The sequence below is a fragment of the Chiloscyllium plagiosum genome, unplaced genomic scaffold, assembly GCF_037043375.1.
Source record: "Chiloscyllium plagiosum isolate Xiang-an unplaced genomic scaffold, Cpla_swu_hap1 HiC_scaffold_16, whole genome shotgun sequence".
NCBI lineage: Eukaryota > Metazoa > Chordata > Chondrichthyes > Orectolobiformes > Hemiscylliidae > Chiloscyllium > Chiloscyllium plagiosum.
In genome coordinates, this window is record NW_028270154.1 from 6,854,367 (window position 1) to 6,875,310 (window position 20,944).

At 44.1% G+C, this 20,944-nt stretch overlaps 1 protein-coding gene and 1 pseudogene across 2 annotated transcripts in view; one reads left to right on the forward strand and one right to left on the reverse strand.

The window, feature by feature from the left end:
* diaph1 (diaphanous related formin 1) overlaps positions 1-20,944 on the forward strand; it is a 359,024-nt gene that overhangs the window by 58,228 nt on the left and 279,852 nt on the right. The gene's annotated exons all lie outside the window — the stretch shown is intronic.
* LOC122557006 (U6 spliceosomal RNA) lies at positions 3,288-3,386 on the reverse strand (annotated as a pseudogene).

Below are 20,944 nucleotides of genomic sequence, written 5' to 3' on the forward strand. Positions count from 1 at the left end.
CTATAATTCCTTGTGGTCTAACAGTTGCCAGACCATGCTGTGATGCATCCAGATATGATACTTTCTGTGGTGCGTCTATAAAAATTGGTAAGGGTCCTGGTGGGCATGCTGAATTTCCTTACCCTCCTGAGAAAGTAGAGATATATCATTTAGAATCCCTACAGTGTGGAAGCAGGCCAATTGGCCCGTCAATTTTATGCCAACTCTCAGAAGATCATCCCACCCAGACACATCTCCTAACCCTATTCCCTGTAACCCTGCATTCCGATGGCTAATCTACCTAGCCTGCACATTCCTGGACATTATAGGCAATTTAGTGTGGCCAATTTACCTTATGTACACATCTATGGCCTGTGGGAGGAAACTGGAGCAGCTGGAAGAAGCCCATGCAGATACAGGGAGAATGTACAAACTCCACACAGTTGCCCAAGGGTTGAATTGAATCTGGGTCCCTGGTGCGGTGAGGCAACAGTGCTAACCTCTGAGCTACTGTGCTTTCTTGACCTTTACATCGACATGGGTGGACCAGGGCGGATTGTCGGTGATCATCCATCCCAACAACTTGACACTCTCGACCATCTCCACCTCAGCACCATTGATGCAGATAGGGGCGTGTTCTCCACTCTGCTTCCTGAAGTCGACCAGCTCCTTTGTCTTGTTGACATTGACGAGATTGGTGGCTATAAACAATGCCGTTATGTACTCAATCCCTTTTCTGTATTCCTTCTCGTCATTGTTCGAGATCCAACCGACAGGTGGTGTCTTCAGCAAACTTGTAAATGAAGTTGGGGCGGAATTTGGCCCTATGGTTGTGAGTGTATAAGGAGTATAGTAGGGGGCTGAATATGCATCCTTGCAGGACTCTGCTGTTGTGGATTATGTTGTCACCTATTCTTACCGATTGTGATCTGTGGGTCAGGAAGTCGGAGATAATTATGAAAGTCCGAGCCACCAAGTGGTAGTCATTGAGGCAGGCTACATGATTATTCTTTTGGTACCAGGATATAGTGGTCTTTTTGAAGTAGGTGTGGACTTCAGATCATAGTAAGGAGAGATTAACAATGTCTGCAAATACTCTTGCCAGCTGGTCCACGCAGGATCTGAGTGCACAGCTGGGGACTCCATCTGGGCCAATCGCTTTCCGTGGGTTCACTCTGGAGAAGAGTGATCTAATGTCAGCAGCAGTGACCATGGGTACAGGTGCACCTGAGGCTGTTGGGATAGCTGATGTCGTTTCACTGACCTTCTGTTCAAAGCGAGCATAGAAAACATTGAGCTCATCGTTTGGAGATCCACTGATTCTGCTTGGCTTCTCTGTGTCATATAAGCCTTACCACAAATAGCAGATGTCCATTTGGTTGGTTTGGGTTTCAAGCTTATTTTGGTATTGCCTTTTGGCTTCTCTGGTCTTACAAAGGTCGTACCTGGATTTCCTGTTTAGGTTAGGTTTGCCTGACTTGTACACCTCAAACCTGGACATCAGTAGGGAGTGGATCTCTCATTTGGTGCATGGTTTTTGGTTGAGGAACATTTTGGATTAACTACTTCGACATGCAGTCCTTGATATACTTGCTGAGGAAGTCTGTGACGTTGGTGGCATACTTGTTTAGGTTGGCCACTGATCTCTTGAACATGGACCAGTCCACTGACTCTAAGCAGTGCCATAGAAGCCATTCGGTTGCCTCAGCCCAACGTTGCACTGGGTCCTCACGCTTCCATTTCCGCTTGTAAGGCAGTGGGAGGAGCGCAGTGTTGTGATCTGATTTTCCAAAATGTGGATGGGGGATGGAGTGGTCAGCATCTTTGGTTGTATAGCAATGGTCAAGGGTGTTCAGAACTCTGGTGGGATAGGCGACATATTGATGGTGTTTTGGTGGCATATTCTTGAGGCTATCAAAGTGTAGCACTGGATAAGCTCAGCAGGTCAGGCAGTATCCAAGGAGTAAGAGAGTTGACGTTTTGGGCAAAAGGTCTTCACGGCTCAGTGGTTAGCACTTCCACCTTGCAGCACCAGGGTCCCAGGTTCAATTCCAGCAACTGTGCAAACTCCACAGAGACGTTCTCCCCGTGTCTGCGTGGGTTTCCTCCGGGTGCTCCGGTTTCCTCCCATAGTCCAAAGATGCGCAAGTCAGGTGAATTGACCATGCTAAATTGCCCGTAGTGTTAGGTGCATTAGTCAGAGGGAAATGGGACTGGGTGCGTAACTCTTCGGAGGGTCGGTGTGGGACTTGTTGGGCCGAAGGGCCTGTTTCCACACTGTTGGGAATCTAATCTAATCTAATAGGAACGTGGGCACTCATTCCTAATGAAAGATTTATGCCCGAAACATCAACTCTCCTCCTCTGATGCTGCCTGACCTGCTGTGCTTATCCAGCACCACACTTTTTGACTCTGATCTCCAGCATTTGTAGTCCTCACTTTCTCCTGTTCTTGAGGTTGGCCTGGTTGAAGTTACTGACTATGGTGGACAAAGCGTTGGGGTGTTTTGTCTCAAGATTGTTTGTCACATTGTATACTTTAAGTGCACTCTTCACTTCTGCTTATGATGGGATGTAGACTACTGCCAGGATAGTGAAGGTGAACTTGCGATGCAGATAGTGGGAACAGCACTTTACTGTAAGATATTCTAGGTCTGGGAAGCAGTAACTTGCCAGGGCTGCCCTGTCTGAGCACCAGGAGGTGTTGATCAGGGGGCAGATCCCACTGCCTCTTGCCTTGTCCGAGGATGTTGGGCGGTCCATTCGGTTAAATTTAAGTATCAATCATTTCAATTACTAGGTCATTGTGTGAAAAAGATAACATTTAGGCATTGATTTTAAATTAGTTACTCACCATTTGAACCAGCAAATATTGTCCATGCTTAGAGCTTCCCTTTTCTGTCACTGTTCAGTGTTTTCACATAGAATTATTTGCAGTCAGTTGCTTTTTAAGTCTGAAGAATCATAGAATCCCTACATTGTGGAAACAGGCCATTTGGCCCCACAAATCTACAACGACCTTCTGAAGAATATCCCACCCAGACCCATTCCCCTATCCTATAACTCTACATTTCCCCGACTAATGCACCTAACCTACACATACCTGAACACTGTGGTGCAATTTAGTGAAGCCAATTCACCTAACCTGCACACCTTTGGACTGTGGGAGGAAACCAGAGCATGCAGAGGAAACCCATGTGGACACCGGGAGAATGGGCAAACTCCACACAGACAATTATCTGAGGCTGGAATCAAGCCTGGGTCCCTGCCGCTGTGAGACAGTGCTAACCACTGAGCCACCATGCACCCCAAAATTTGGAAAGCTTCACAAATTTGCATGTCATCCTTGAGCAAGGGCATGCTAATCTTCTCTGTAGTCATGTAAAGGAAAAAGCCAGTGACAGATTTTAGAGAGAAAGGGACACCATTTTGGAGAAATACTCCAAAATATTTGAAATGCTTGATTAACCACAGAGGAATATTACACATAAAAGATGCAGTGTATTTACGGGGCGGCACGGTGGCTCAGCAGTTAGCACTGCTGCCTCACAGCACCAGGGACCTGGGTTCGATTTCAGCCTCGGGCAACTGTCTGTGTGGAGTTTGCACATTCTCCCTGTCTGCGTGGGTTTCCTCCTGGGTGCTCCGGTTTCATCCCACAGTCCAAAGATGTGTGGGTTAGGTGAATTGGCCATGCTAAATTGCCCATAGTGTTAGGTGCATTTGTCAGATGGAAATGGGTCTGGATAGGTTACTGTTTGGAGGGTCAGTATGGGCTTGTTGGGCGGAAGGGCCTGGTTCCACATTGTAGGGATTCTAATCTAATCTAAAACTCATATACAGCATGTGGCAATTTTATAGATAGCAAGAAATTTCCGGATGAGTTCCAGGACTGAATTTCAGATTTCTTTAAATTCCCACACAGGGTGTAGGTGTCGTTTGCTGGGCTGATCTTTATGGTCAGTTGGGAAATTGAGGAGAGTCACCTTCTTAAACCACTGCAATCCATTTGGTGTAAATGCTCCTACATTCTGTTTGGGGAGGGAGTTCCACAGTGGCTCTGTAGTCAAATGTAGTCTTTTTTTTTAGCCAGACCCATGTGGCCCACTCCCAGCTCCACACCCACACCAGATCCCAGCTCCCAGCCCTGCCGAGTTTTCACCATCCCTCCAGACCTCCCACTCACTGAGGACGAACCATCAGTCCTCAGCAAAAGACTTGCCTTCATCCCCCTCCGTCCACGCATCAATGAATTTAATACACGCCGTGACATCGAACACTTCTTCCGTCGCCTCTGCCTCCGAGCTTACTTTCACAATCAGGACTCCCGCCCACCTTCCGAGGACCCCTTCGCCCACCTCCAACATACTGCATCCACCTGGACACCCCGTGCTGGCCTATTACCTGCCCTCGACCTCTTCATTTCCAACTGCCGCCGGGACATTAACCGCCTCAACCTGTCGACCCCCTCCCCCACTCCAACCTCTCACCCTCACAACATGTAGCCATCCAATCCCTCTGCTCTAATCCCAACCTCACCATTAAGCCAGCGGATAAAGGGGGCACAGTGGTAGACTGGCGCACTGACCTCTACACCGCTAAAGCCAAACGCCAACTCGAGGACACCTCTTCCTACTGCCCCCTCGACCATGACCCCACCCCCCCATCACCAAACCATCTCCCAGACCATATAGAACCTCATCACCTCAGGAGATCTGCCACCCACAGCTTCCAACCTCATAGTCCAGGAACCCCGCACTGCCCGGTTCTACCTCCTTCCCAAGATCCACAAGCCTGATCACCCTGGCCGACCCATTGTCTCAGCATGCTCCTGCCCCACTGAACTCATCTCTACCTACCTCGACACTGAACTATCCCCCCTAGTCCAGGAACTCCCCACATACGTTAGAGACACCACCCATGCCCTCCACCTCCTCCAAGACTTCCGTTTCCCCGGTCCCCAACGCCTCCTCTTCACCATGGATATCCAATCCCTCTACACCTCCATCCGCCATGACCAGGGCCTCCAAGCCCTCCGTTTTTTCCTCTCCAGACGTCCCCAACAGTACCCTTCCACTGACACTCATTCGTTTGGCCGAACTGGTCCTCACCTTAACAATTTCTCCTTTGAATCCTCCCACTTCCTCCAGACCAAAGGGATAGCCATGGGCACACGTATGGGCCCCAGCTATGCCTGTCTCTTTGTTGGCTACGTAGAACAGTTGATCTTCCGTAATTACACCGGCACCACTCCCCACCTCTTCCTCCGCTACATTGATGACTGCATTGGTGCCACCTCGTGCTCCCGCGAGGAGGTTGAGCAATTCATCAACTTCACCAACACATTCCACCCTGACCTTAAATTTACCTGGACCATCTCTGACACCTCCCTCCCCTTCCTGGACCTCTCCATCTCCATTAGTGACGACTGACTTGACACTGACATTTTTTGCAAGAGATTACACCTCTTCCCACCCTATCTCTTGCAAAAATGCCATCCCGTATTCCCAATTCCTCCGCCTCCGCCATATCTGCTCCCAGGAGGACCAGTTCCACCATAGAACACACCAGATGGCCTCCTTCTTTAGAGACCGCAATTTCCCTTCCCACGTGGTTAAAGATGCCCTCCAACGCATCTCGTCCACATCCCGCACCTCCACCCTCAGACCCCACCCCTCCAACCGTAACAAGGACAGAACGCCCCTGGTGCTCACCTTCCACCCTACAAACCTCCGCATAAACCAAATCATCCGCCGACATTTCTGCCACCTCCAAAAAGACCCCACCACCAGGGATATATTTCCCTCCCCACCCCTTGCCGCCTTCCGCAAAGACCATTCCCTCCGTGACTACTTGGTCAGGTCCACGTCCCCCTACGACCCACCCTCCCAACCTGGCACTTTCCCCTGCCACCGCAGGAACTGTAAAACCTCCTCCCTCACCTCCTCCCTCACCTCCTCCCTCACCTCCTCCCTCACCTCCTCCCTCACCACCTCCCTCACCACCTCCCTCACCACCTCCCTCACCACCTCCCTCACCACCTCCCTCACCACCTCCCTCACCACCTCCCTCACCACCTCCCTCACCACCTCCCTCACCACCTCCCTCACCTCCTCCCTCACCTCCTCCCTCACCTCCTCCCTCACCTCCTCCCTCACCTCCTCCCTCACCTCCTCCCTCACCTCCTCCCTCACCTCCTCCCTCACCTCCTCCCTCACCTCCTCCCTCACCTCCTCCCTCACCTCCTCCCTCACCTCTATCCAAGGCCCTAAAGGAGCCTTCCACATCCATCAAAGTTTTACCTGCACATCCACTAATATCATTTATTGTATCCGTTGCTCCCGAAGCGGTCTCCTCTACGTTGGGGAGACTGGGCGCCTCCTAGCAGAGCGCTTTAGGGAACATCTCCGAGACACCCGCACCAATCAACCAAACCGCCCCATGGCCCAACATTTCAACTCCCCCTCCCACTCTGCCGAGGACATGGAAGTCCTGGGCCTCCTTCACCACCGCTCCCTCACCACCAGACGCCTGGAGGAAGAACGCCTCATCTTCCGCCTCGGAACACTTCAACCCCAGGGCATCAATGTGGACTTCAACAGCTTCCTCATTTCCCCTTCCCCCACCTCACCCTAGTTTCAAACTTCCAGCCCGCACTGTCCCCTTGACCTGTCCGGACTTGTCCGACATGCCTAGCTCCTTTTCCACCTATCCACTCCACCCTCTCCTCCCTGACCTATCACCTTCATCTCCTCCCCCACTCACCTATTGTACTCTATGCTACTTTCTCCCCACCCCCATCCTCCTCTTGCTTATCTCTCCATGCTTCAGGCTCTCTGCCTTTATTCCTGATGAAGGGCTTTTGCCCGAAACGTCGACTTTGCTGCTCGTCGGATGCTGCCTGAATTGCTGTGCTCTTCCAGCACCACTGATCCAGAATCTGGTTTCCAGCGTCTGCAGTCATTGTTTTTACCTCGTTGACTAAACCACTTAAAACAGTAGGTTTACAGCTTTGATTTCCTGTTGGTGTTGAGTCAGTTGATATAATTGAACAGGAATAAGCTACAATGACTGGTTTTCAAAAAAATCTGGTTTCAAATTTCTCCAAGCCTTGTTTCTCCCCATCTGAGTAACTTATCTCCGTCCTACATTTTGAATTTTAAAAAATTCATTCATGGAATGAGGCTGTCACTGACTAGCCCAGCACTTATTGCCCATCCCAGAGGGCAGTTAAGAGTTAACCACATTAATATGGATCTAGAATCAGATTAGGGAGAAATGGCAGTTTCCTTCCATAAAATACATTAGTGAACCAGATAGTTTTTGGGAAACAAAACTATGGTTTCAAGGTCATCATTAGACTCTTAATCCCAGATTGTTATCCATCATCTGAGATGGTGGGATTCAAGGCAGATTTCAAAAACGTTACCTGACGCTCTTGATTAATAGTCCATCGATAATACCATTAACCCATTGCTTCCCCCAGCCCTATGTATGTTCCCAGTTTTGATTGTTTCACCTTTGGTCATTGTTTCATCTGTCCAAGTGCAAAGAAGGACAGATATGTGGTATCACTACTGCCTGCAAATTCATTTATTGTTAGCTGGGACAAGAGATTCTCTCTGCGCAGGCATTACTGTATTGCATGTATTTTGGAAGACAGAAGATGGGGCTAATTGGAGGGTTGCTAGCACAATGAGCTGAATAACCTCTTCCTGTGCTATATGATTCTATGCATAGGTCATTTCATGAAAGATCTTTTTAATATCTAACGTTTTAACACCTCATCTGGAAACAGTGCCTAGAGGGGTTGGTCATCTCAGTTGACGAATGAGACTAATGGCTAGTAAAATGCAGAATGACGCCAAGAGAGCTGATACAATCCTTGTGCAGACTGATTGTTCATGGGGGTCAGTCTCCTCACCTTGCTCTGTACTGAGTGATATTCACTCAAGCAGACGGGTCTAGTTGTTTCTCTGTAATAGAGATGCCTAAGGTTTTGTGTCGACTGTAGCTAATTGCCTATGTTCACGTGCAGATTTTGAGTGTAATATCAGTCTTCTATTTTTGTATTTAAAGTTTTCCATTTGCATTTTTTCCTCTTGGGTGAAGACATTGAGGGAAAAGGAATAATGTTGTTTCTGTTTCTTTCCTGGGATTATGCACAGAATGGTAAATGACCCATCTTCCTGTTGTGAGACACAGTCAGTGCTCTGCACAGGCACAGCAGATTCATTCATTCTCAAATTGAAAATCTTTTAAACAGATGAGTCATTCTGTCAACATGTGCTCAGACAGGGTGTGTTTGAATTTCTAAGTAGCCGCTGTTTATTTTATTACTTCTGTGCTTTTTTTAAATTCAAGTCTTTTTTTAAATAAGTGTCATGTTTTAATTGGCTTTTTAAAAAACAGTTTTCATTAAATATTTCACCTTGCTGTTTGGCTTCCAAAGCATGAAGAGGAAGGCAGATTTCTGATATGAGGATGCTTTCATACTGTCAGCCTGTGTAACTTCAGAACTGAAATACAATGATCAGGCTGTTGGACTGAAGTCTTGGTCAGGCTCAGGTCAAGTTGTCACAAGGGTCTTGCTTGAAAACATCTGGTAAAACAAGGATGTATGAATCATTTGTGTTATCTGCATTTTCCAGCAAGCACCAATTAGCTTTTTATTGTGACCATGGCACCCACTACTGTCTGCTTAAAAATGCCTGAGAAAGTTCTAATTGGAATGGGGACAGTTTATACATTTGCCCCTTATTAGGACATGAGGGAGGTGAGCATTGCTGAGAAAGGAAACTTGCAGTTGAAACTTGTCTTGCACAGATCAGGACAAGATTACAATACTGCCAATTGTCCTGTAGGAGTAAAGGGCACTGACTGGCAAGTCGACATTGGTCAAGGAGTTGCCACAGCATAGTAGCAGTATGAAATGGCTTGCTTCATTTACTGCTCAAAATCTTTGGAATACTGTGCTCTTCCAGGGTAACTGGAGGTAGGTTGGTTGCTTATCTTATTAGAAAGTGGTGGTATTGGGGCCCGTTGGTGAGAATGCACATGAGGACTGCTCTGATTGGGGTAACTCTTGAGTGTTATATTCTAACAGGGCAGTGCTGTCAAACCAAAAACACATTTTGCCAAACACTCAAAAGTGGTATATGAATTTCAGTGGCAGAGAGATGCATAGGCCTGATATTCCCATGACTGACGGATCAAGTCAAGCACTGAACCTGAAGCATTTGTCATAAATTAGATTACTTACCTGTTGTCTGGAAAAAAAGTATGGTCTTGTACCACTTAGTCTAAATACTGTAGCAAAGACTGCAAACTTACTATCCGAACAAATTAATGTTGCTTCATGCTGCTACTGTTGCAGGACTATGAGCTCAGCCTGTGTTGCTGTTCTTCTGAGAAATTTTCTGCTAGTGTTCTTGGTGGAGTTCAAGCTCTTGCTGGAAATGCAAGGCATTTGTATAATTCTTTCCGTGTTCTTGGGTTAGTCCAAACGCACTTTACAAGCAGTGGAGTACCCTTTAAAGTGATGTAGAAATACCAAGCAATTTTTTCTTTGCAGAATTATTCCATTTGTTTATTTTAAACAGTGTTATTTACTCCTCCGCAATTTCCTTTGACTGAAAAGCAGCATAATCTAGTTGATTGATGGCTGATAAAGTAATAAAGATATTGGAAATCTGAAATAAAAGCAGTGAAATGCAGAAATTACAAGAGAAACTCAGCAGATGTACAGAGAGACACAATGAACATTTCCAATCTGATAGGAGTTCAGCACTGAAAGGAGTTGGAATGCTATTTTTTATACTTTTGACAGAGATGGAGCAGGAGCAAGAGGGGACAGATGGTGTATATACCTGGTGCAAAGGATAAAGGGTTTGCCAGTTGGGTGAAAGAGAAACAAAATTGTAAACTGGGTGTAAATATAAGGTGTGAAGTAATGAAAATAGGTCCTCGCAGTCGAGAACAAAAAGGAATAAAACCAAATGTTGTTGGGAACACTTGTAGACACCATCTCAGAGAGGAATGTTGATTGTAAATCAGATGGTCAGTATGTCAGTACCTTTTTAGAGAGATGCTTATGATATTATTCTACATAGTATGTAAGAGCATTAAGCCATCTTACATTGGATAGTTTGAAGCATGGTGCACCAAAAGAAGCATGCAGTTCTTTGCAACTAATTAGCTTAATATAAGCCCAAACATAAGTGTGCCTGTGAATGGAATATCTGTATCTATTATTGACTATGATAGACATACCATTGGCTTTATTAATGCCATGTTATCCACACCTAGTTTTTTTATGTTACATAAGTATTGCTACATCAGTATGTAAGTTAACTTGCTGAGCTTGAATGTTTGTTTTAAGACATTTCGTCACCATACTAGGTAACACCAGTGAGAATCTCTGGTGAAGCACTGGTGGTATATCTCGCCTCGCTATTTATATGTCTTGGTTTGTTTAGATGGGTGATGTCATTTCTGGTTATTTTTCTCAAGGAAATGTAGATAGGATCTAAATCAATGTGTTTATTGATGGAGTACTGGTTAGAATGCCATGCCTCTAAGAATTCTCATGCGTGTCTTTGCTTTGTCTGTCCTAGGATGTGTGTGTTGACCCAGTCAAAATGGTGTCCTTCTTTGTCTGTATGTATAGAAACTAGTGATGGTGGGTCATGTCTTTTGGTGGCAAGTTTCCTGCTAGTTTGTCCGATGTAGTGTTTTTTCTTTTACAGTTCATAGAGTCCTAGAGATATACAGCATGGAAACCGGCCCTTCGGTCCAACCCATCCATGCTGACCAGATATCCCAACCCAATCTAGTCCCACCTGCCAGCACCCAGCCCATATCTCTCCAAACCCTTGCTATTCATATATCCATCCAAATGCCTCTTAAATGTTGCAATTGTACTAGCCTCCACTACTTCCTCTGGCAGCTCATTCCATAAGGTACCACTCTCTGCATGAAGAGGTTGCCCCTTAGGTCTCTTTTATATCTTTCCCCTCTCACCATAAACCTATGCCCTCTAGTTCTGGACTCCCTGACCCCAGGGAAAAGATTTTGTCTATTTATCCTATCCATGCTCCTCATAATTTTATAAACCTCTATAAGGTCACCCCTCAGCCTCCGACGCTCCAGGGAAAACAGGACCCAGCTTGTCCAGCCTCTCCTTGTAGCTCATATCCTCCAACCCTGGCAGCATCCTTGTAAATCTTTTCTGAACCCTTTCAAGTTTCACAACATCTTTTCGATAGGAAGGAGACAAGAATTGCATGCATTATTCCAACAGTGGCCTAACCAATGTCCTGTACAGCCGTAACCTGTCCTCCCAACTCCTGTACTCAATACTCTGACCAATAAAGGAAAGCATACCAAACGTATTCTTCACTATCCTATCTACTTGCGACTCCACTTTCAAGGAGCTATGAACCTGCACTCCAAGGTCACTTTGTTCAGCAACACTCCTTAGGACCTTACCATTAAGTGTATAAGTCCTGCTAAGATTTGCTTTCCCAAAATGCAGCACCTGCCATTTAGCTGAATTAAACTCCACCTGCCACTTCTCAACCCATTGGCCCATCTGGTCCATATCCTGTTGGAGTCTGAGGTAACCCTCTTCGCTGTCCACTACACCACCTCCAATTTTGGTGTCATCTGCAAACTTACTAACTGTACCCCTTATGCTCGCATCCAAATCATTTATGTAAATGACAAAACGTAGAGGACCCAGCACCGATCCTTGTGGCACTCCACTGGACACAGGCCTCCAGTCTGGAAAAACAACCCTCCACCACCACTCTCTGTCTTCGACCTTTCAGCCAGTTCTGTATCCAAATGGCTAGTTCTCCCTGTATTCCATGAGTTCTAACCTTGCTAATCAGTCTCCCGTGGGAAACCTTGTCAAATGCCTTACTGAAGTCCATATAGATCACATCTTCTGCTCTGCCCTCATCAATCTTCTTTGTTACTTCAAAAAACTCAATCAAGTTTGTGAGACATGATTTCCCACGCGCAAAGCCATGTTGACTTTCCCGAATCAGTCCTTGCCTTTCCAAATACATGTACATCCTGTCCCTCAGGATTCCCTCCAACAACTTGCCCTCTACCGAGGTCAGGCTCACTGGTCTACAGTTCCCTGGCTTGTCTTTACCGCCCTTCTTAAACAGTGGCACCACGTTTGTCAACCTCCAGTCTTCCAGCACCTCACCTGTGACTATCGATGATACAAATATCTCAGCAAGAGTCCCAGCAATCACTTCCCTAGCTTCCCACAGAGTTCTCAGGTACACCTGATCAGGTCCTGGGGATTTATCCACCTTAAACCATTTCAAGACATCCAGCACTTCCTCCTCTGTAATCTGGACATTTTGCAAGATGTCACCATCTATTTCCCTGCAGTTTGTATCTTCCATATCCTTTTCCACAGTAAATGCTGATGCAAAATATTCATTTAGTATCTCCCCCATTTTCTGAGAGTCCACACAAAGGCCGCCTTGCTGATCTTTGAGGGGCCCTATTGTCTCCCTCGTTACCCTTTTGTCCTCAATATATTTGTAAAAACCCTTTGGATTCTCCTTAATTCTATTTGCCAAAGCTATCTCATGTCCTTGTTTTGCCCTCCTGATTTCCCGGTTAAGTATACTCCTACTTTCTTTATACTCTTCCTTGCATGGTATCTTGGTAAATTACATTAGTTTTGCTGGTGGATCTACTTAATCCTTTTAGGCTCGCTAGTCGTTGTTTAAATGTGTTGGCAGATTTGTGGACTATCTTGATGCCGAGTAGTCTGGAAGTCATTTCTGATGTGTCTTTGATTTCAGGTAATGAGGTTATAGTTTTTGGGAGCATTTTGTCTGCTTGTTTGGGTTTGTTTCTGAGGAATTGACGGATTGTGTTTATTGGGTACCTGTTTTTCTTAAATGTTGTATAGATATTTTTCTTCTGCTTTTTGTAATTCTTGGGTGCTGCAGTGTGATGTAACTCATTGAAATAATGTCTTTATGCAGCTCTGTTTGTGGGTGTTGGCATGATTACTTCTGAAGTTAAGTATTTGATCCTGTGTGTTTTTCTGTAGACTCTGGTTTGAAGCTCTAAGTTAACTGTACGTTCAGCTGTCACGTCTAGGAATGGGGGTCTGTTGTCGTTCTCCTCCCACATCTACATAGCAGACCCATAGTTCGGGTTGGATAAACACAATGGTGACGAAACATCAGAAAACAAGCCTTCAAGCTCAGCGAGCTAACTTACATACTAATCATCAATCTGAGCTACTAATCTTCTCAAAAATCACTAATTGCTACATCAGGAAAAGGTACCTTCCTGGAGATAAAAGCCACATTTTAAGGAATGAGAAAGGAATTAAGGTGTCCAGAAGACCCCTCCAAAAAAAAATTGAAATCATCAGCTTTATTGATAGAGATGTCATTCACAGCATGGAAGGTCTGATACAGCTTCTTTGAACACAGACTAGTCCTAAGCTAGAATTCATTGTTTAATTGTGTGCACCACGCTTTAGAAAGTGCATTGAAGAGGGATCAGATGAGATTTTCTAGACTGATCCAATGATCAGGATGGCCTCCAGGATCTCTGCTGCATCCTGGAAAAAGGGCTTGAATGATTCCCGTCTCCCAGCAACCTCCTCTACCTGGCTGAGTTTGTCCTCACTATGAACAACTCTTTTAACTCCTCTTGCTTCGGATCAAAGGGGTAACCATGAGTGCCTGTCTCTTTGTTGGGTACATGGAATGTTACTCCAGCTCCCACGCACAACACTTTCTCTGGTAAATCGATGACATCATCATTGCTGATTTCTTCTCTCGTCTGGAATAGGAAAAGTTTATCTATTTTGCTTCCACATTCTATGCCAGTCTTGCCTTCGCCTGGTCCATCTCTTATTCCTCCCTCCCCTGCCTCGATATGAGTAATGTGGTCTGTGAATTTCAGTGCCAATTCAATGACAGATTTGTAGGTCGTAAATCCCAAAGACTGGTGAATTGTATCAAATGATGTGTTCCTTTGGCCGATTGCAGTAGGCAAGGTACTGACTTTTATAACAAACAACTAGCCTGTGCTTAGAATACTCTTAGAATGTAGCTTCGAGCATTAGTTGTCATCGGAAAAGCACTTGTCAAACAATCCTGTGTGTGTTAATATTTAGACTATCAATGTAATTTATCAGTTTGGTTCACAATGTGGCTTTCTTGCTCTTGCTGGAAGCTACGTATGTTCATAGACATGGTTCTGTCCTGAATGGGCAAAAGGGACATCTGCAGATATTACACCTCTTTGAATTTGCAAAAAGGTAGAGAACACTGTATTCCCCCACCTCAATAGCTCCCTGATGTATTTGCCACAGCAAGCGTAGACTGAACAGAATTGACTAGCCAACCAATCAAACTTTTTTTTAATGCAGTATACAGTACTCCCTTTGAAATCTGGTGTTAGAAACATTGTATTGTTCTATGAGGAGGAGGCCATTTGGCCCTTCATGCCTGCTCCGCCATTCATTATGATAACAGGTAAAGGGACGGCTGGAAAATGGGAAGCCTTCATAAATGAGATAACAAGAGTCCAGAGGAAGTATATTCCTGTTTGAGTGAAAGGAAAGGCTGGTAGGTACAGAGAATGCTGGATGACTAAAGAAATTGAGGGTTTGGTTAATAAAAACAAGGAAGTATATGTCAAGTATAGACAGGATAGATTGAGTGAATCCTTAGAGTATAAAGACAGTAGGAATATATTTAAGAGGGAAATCAGGAGGGCAAAAAGGGGACATAAGATAGCTTTGGCAAATAGGGTTAAGGAGAATCCAAAGGGTTTTTACAAATACATTAAGGACAAAAGGATAAGTAGGGAGACAATAGGCCTTTGCGTGGAGCCTCAGGAGATGGGGCAGATACTAAATGTGTATTTTGCATCAGTATTTACTGTGGAAAAGGACATGGAAGATATAGAATTTAGGGAAATAGATGGTGACATCTTGAAAAGTGTCAATGTTACAGAGGAGGAAGTGCTGGATGTCTTGAAATGCATAAATGTGGATAAATCCCCACGATCCAATCAAGTGTACCCTAGAACTCTGGGAAGCTAAGGAAGTGATTGCTGGGCCTCTTATTGAGATATTTGTATCATCGATAGTCACAGGTGAGGTGCTGGAAGACTGGAGGTTGGCTAATGTGGTGCCACTGTTTAAGAAAGGTGGTAAGGACAAGCCAGGGAATTATAAACTAGTGAGCCTGACCTCGGTGGTGGGCAAGTTGTTGGAGGGAATCCTGAGGGACAGGATGTATATGTATTTGGAAGGGCAAGGACTGATTAGGGATAGTCAACATGGCTTTGTGCTTGGGAAATCATGTCTCACAAACTTGATTGAGTTTTTTGAAGAAGTAACAAAGAGAATTGATGAAGGCAGAGCAATAGATGTGATCTATATGGACTTCAGTAAGGCATTAACAAGGTTCTCCATGGGAGACTGATTAACAATGTTAGATCTCATGGAATACAGGGAGAACTAGCCATTTGGATACAGAACTATCTCAAAGGTCGAAGACAGAGGGTGGTGGTGGAGAGTTGTTTTTCAGACTGGAGGCCTGTGACCAGTGGAGTGCCACAAGGATCGGTGCTGGGCCCTCTACTTTTTGTCATTTACATAAAATGATTTGGATACGAGCATAAGAGGTACAGTTAGTAAGTTTGCAGATGACGCCAAAATTGGAGGTGTAGTGGACAGCAAAGAAGGTTACCTCAGATTACAACAGGATCTGGACCAGATGGGCCAATGGGCTGAGAAGTGGCAAATAGAGTTTAATCTAGATAAATGTGAGGTGCTGCATTTTGGGAAAGCAAATCTTAGCAGGACTTATACACTTAATGGTAAGGTCCTAGGGAGTGTTGCTGAACAAAGAGACCTTGGAGTGCAGGTTCATGACTCCTTGAAAGTGGAGTCGCTGGTAGATAGGATAGTGAAGAAGGCATTTGGTATGCTTTCCTTTATTGGTCAGAGTATTGAGTACAGGAGTTGGGAGGTCATGGTGCATCTGTACAGGACATTAGTTTGGCCACTTTTGGAATATTGCCTGCAATTCTGGTCTCCTTCCTATCGGAAAGATGTTGTGAAACTTGAAAGGGTTCAGAAAAGATTTACAAGGATGTTGCCAGGATTGGAGGACTTGAGCTATGGGGAGAGGCTGGACAGGCTGGGACCTGTTTTCCCTGGAGCATCGGAGGCTGAGGGGTGACCTTATAGAGGTTTATAAAATTATGAGGAGCATGGATAGGATAAATAGACAAAATCTTTTCCCTGGGGTCAGGGAGTCCAGAACTAGAGGGCATAGGTTTATGGTGAGAAGGGAAAGATATAAAAGGGACCTAAGGGGCAACCTCTTCACGGAGAGGGTGGGATGTGTGTGGAATGAGCTGCCAGAGGATGTGGTGGAGGCTAGTACAATTGCAACATTTAAAAGGCATCTGGATCGGTATATGAATAGGAGGGGTTTGGAGGGATATGGGCCGAGTGCTGGCAGGTGGGACTAGATTGGGTTGGGATATCTGGTCGGCATGGACGGGTTGGACCGAAGGGTCTGTTTCTGTGCTGTACATCTATGATTCTATGACTGTTCATTCGATTCAATAGCCTGTTCCTACTCTAGAAAATTCAAGCTAATTTCTTCCATCTGTCCAGATTAGTGCAACAAGAAAACATTTCATGTGACTTATTTTTAAACTGGATCTTGATCAGATGGATCAATGGCTGAGTGACAGATGAAGTTCAATTTAGATAAATGCGAGGTGCTGCATTTTGGGAAAGCAAGTCTTAGCAGGACTTGTACACTTAATTGTAAGGTCCTGGGGGGTGTTTCTGAACAAAGAAACCTGCACTTCAAGGTTTCTATCTCCTGAAAGTAGAGTCGCAGGTAGATAAGATAGTAAAAAAGGCGTTTGGTATGCTTTCCTTTATTGGTCAGAGCATAGGGTATAGGGGTTAGGAGGTCATGTTGCGGCTGTACAGGACATTGGTTAGGCCACATTTGGAATATTGCGTGCAGTTTGGTCTCCTTCCTATCGGAAGGACGTTGTGAAACTTGAAAGGGGTCGGTAAAGATTTACAAGGACGTTGCCAGGGTTGGAGGATTTGAGGTATAGGGAGAGGCTCAATAGGCTGAGGCTGTTTTCCCTGGAGTGTCAAAGGCTGAGGGGGTGACGTATATGAGGTTTATATAATCATGAGGGACATGGATAGGATAAATAGACAGAGTCTTTTCCCTGGGTTGGGTGAGTCCAGAACCAGAGACCATAGGTTTAGGGCGAGAGAGGAAAGATATAAAAGGGACCTAAGGGGGCACCTTTTCACATAGAGGATGGTACATGTATGGAATGAGCACCAGAGTGAGTGGTGGAGGCTGGTACAATTGCAACATTTAAAAGGCATCAGGGTATATGAATAGGAAAGGTTTAGAGGGATATGGGCCAAGTGCTGGCAAATGGGACTAGATGAGGTTGGGATATCTGGCATAGACGAGTTGGACAGAAGGGTCTTTTTCCGTGCTGTATATCTCCCTGACTCTAAATCTTCAAGTTCTGCCTTACTGTAAAACTATATTGAGAATAATAATATTTAAAATTTTACAAAATAAAAATAAAGCATTTGTTTACAAGTCACTTTCCAGAAATGCAAATGGAATGCATTGCATTGTGCATTTATTATTTGTCTATTCATAGACAGTTAATTATGTGCCACAGGATCTCGGAGAATATTATGATCTTTGAGTAACTAATCAGCATGGCACTTGATGTAACTTCTGTCTGAAGTTCCTGTACTGGGTTTTGAAAGTGCAGTAGATGGAAATGTCATCAACTGAACCACGTGGGCAATTGAAAGCAAAGTTGGTGAACTGGATCATATAAATAGAGTATGCTGGAAATACTCCAGCAGCGTCGGTGGAGAATTGTATTTTTTAAATCAGTATGTTCAGCTATGTTTTAACACATCTCTGAAGCAGATGGGAGTTGAACCCAGGCCTCTTGGCTCGGAGATAGGGAGAGCACCACAACAACCCCTTTTGTGGAGAGTGAAACAGAGTTAAACTTACAGGTCACTTGGCCTTCATCACATTCATTGATGAAAAGCACTAATTCTGTTCCTTTTTCAGGTGTTGCCTGTTTTCCTGAGTTCATAAATTTCTGTTTTATTTCATGTTTTCTGGGTCTGCAGTATTTTATGTTAGTGAAGTCTCTCAGACTTGCTGGTCAACATTGCATCCACTATGTTGAACACTAATTTGTCTGGCAGATTGATAGGTTGAAGTAGTCGTTTCACCAGGCCAGTTTTGATTTTGACTGGCAATTTGTTCTGATGACCAATCTGTCTGTTCACTTTCTTTATAAATGTATCCATCAGTTGTGCAGGGAAAGAAAATCGAACACCAAACATGAAATATTTTTGTGGGACATTTCTATGTTTCAAATGCACCAACGCCCTCTGGTGGAAGCAAGTTGCCACTGCTTCTAATGCCATTGGTACTTGATGTAATTTATATTGTGGGCAATGTTTTCACGAGTGTCTTAAATAAATTAAGTGTTTCTACTATGTTCACTGAAACATTTAACAGCTTATTCTATAAGGAACCTCCTTGTTTAAACAATGCAAGAAAGAAAAATATAAGGAAATCATAGTCCTTTCAGATTAACATTGGGTTGTGGGCATTAATGTTTTATTAAAGACTGACTGACGGACGGACTGACTGACCTGATTAGCTGGTAATGTGTAAATGGTAATTCACGTTTAATGAAGCTGATTTAAATTTTTCAGAAAAAAATTTAGAGAACCAAGGATTGTCTATTGATTTAAAAACCTTCTGGAAGTCCACAAAAATGTTAAGCTCCATGCAAGAAACTATTTACTAAAGTTAAAGCATAAGGCACGAAAAATAAGTTGTTGACTTGCTCAATGGATTGGTTAGATGGTTAAAGTCAGGGAATAGGGGATAATGAATTGGGTTTGGGAGGAAGTGATTACTACTGTCCCAAGATGATTCCTGCAGGGACCTTAACTTTTCACCATATTTATTAATTTTTTTTCAGCACAGTTGAAACCAATGCAACCAATTTTGCAAATAATTGCAAAGGTTGATAGCATCGTCAGTAGTATAGATAGGTGTGTAAAATGACTGATAAATCAAGCCATAAATTCATACAGCACAGAAACAGACCCTGAGGTCCGATTCATCCATGCCAACCAAGTTCCCCAAACTAATTCATCCCATTTTCCTGCTTTTGGCCCCAAATCCCTCAACATTTCCTATTCATGCACTGAAACAAATGTCTTTCAAATGTTGTAACTGTACCAGCATCTACCAGTTCCTCTGGAAGTTCACTCCCCATACAAGCTACCCTGTGAGTGAAAAAGTTGGCCCTGCAGTCCCTCTCATCTTAAAATTATGTCATCTAGTTTTAAACTCCTGAGTTTCATCATTTAACTAAAGTACTTGCAGTAGGAGAGGGAATATCCAGTTGTTATGGTCCATGTAAGAAGCAGTGGCATTGATAGATCTAGGAGAGAGATTCTACATAGCCAGTATAAGGAGCTAGATACTAAGTTAGGAAGGTGAACCTCAAAGGTGGTAATCTGTGGATTAATACCTGATCAATGTGCAAATTGGCATATGTAAACAATCTTCGAGAGTCACATGGCTGAAAGACCGATGTGGGAAAAGAGGGTTCACGTTCATGGGGGGGACACAAACTGTGTGGTAAGTAGGATTTGGGAGGTTGCGATGAATCAAAGAGTGAGTGAAGACAACCGAGGGAGATCTTCATGTGGAAAATGATAAACAATGATAGACTATAGATTGAAGAATAAATCAGATGAGACTAGAGGTGACGAAAATAATAAAAGGACAAAAGGTATAGTGTTTGAATGCATATGGCATTTGAAAAAACAGATGAACTTGTAGTTTAAATTCAAGCAAGTACATATGATCTATTGGCCATGACTGAGGTATAGCTGCAGAATGACTGAGATTGGGAGCTGAATATTGAAAGGTGTATGAAACCTAGTATGGACTGGAACCTAGGAAAAGATGGAGGTGTGACTCCATTAATTAAAGAAGACATTCGCACAACAGGAAAGGATGACCTAAATTCAGTAAACCAGAAAAGTAACCAGTCTGGACAGAGATGAAGAATGTTAAAGTCAAGAGATCACTTGTGGAAGTTTCATACCCTGGTTCTACTCAAGAGCCTGTATCAAGGAAAAAATAATGGAAGTTTGTCAAAAAGATGCAGCAATTATTGTGGGAGATTTTAATCTACATGTAGACTGGAAAAGTCAGATGAGAAAAGTAATTAAAATGAGGAGCTTATGGAATGTTTTCAGTTATTTAGGGTATTGGTGAGATCACATTTGGAGTGTTGTGTACCCTACTTGGGGAAGGATGTTAATGTGTTAAAAACAGTTCAGGGAAGATGTACAAAGCTAATATCTGGGATGAATAGATTGCCTTATGTAGAATGGCTAAACAGGCTAGGCCTGTATCCTCTGGAGTTTAGAACAGTCAGAGATGACTTAATTGAAACATGCAGCTTCTGAGGGAACTTGACCAGGTGGATGTGGAAAGCATCTTTCCTTTTCTTGGAGAACCAAAAACTAAGGGCCATGGTCTAAAAATAAGGCGGCGCCCATTTAAAATAACATGAAACAGTTGTTTCTGAGAGTTGGGAGTCTTTGGAAGTCCCTTTCTTAAACGGCAGTGGATAATGAATCTTGAAATATTTTACTGCAGAGGTAGATAGATTCTCAATTTTCAAGGGGATGAAAAGTTATCAGGGACATGCAGGACAGTGTAGTTATGGTTGAAATCAAATCAGCCATGACCTTATGGATTGGCAAGGCAGGCTCAAAGGGCTGAGTGACCTACTTTTGTTATTTGTTCATATAGGACAATTTCATAGATCAG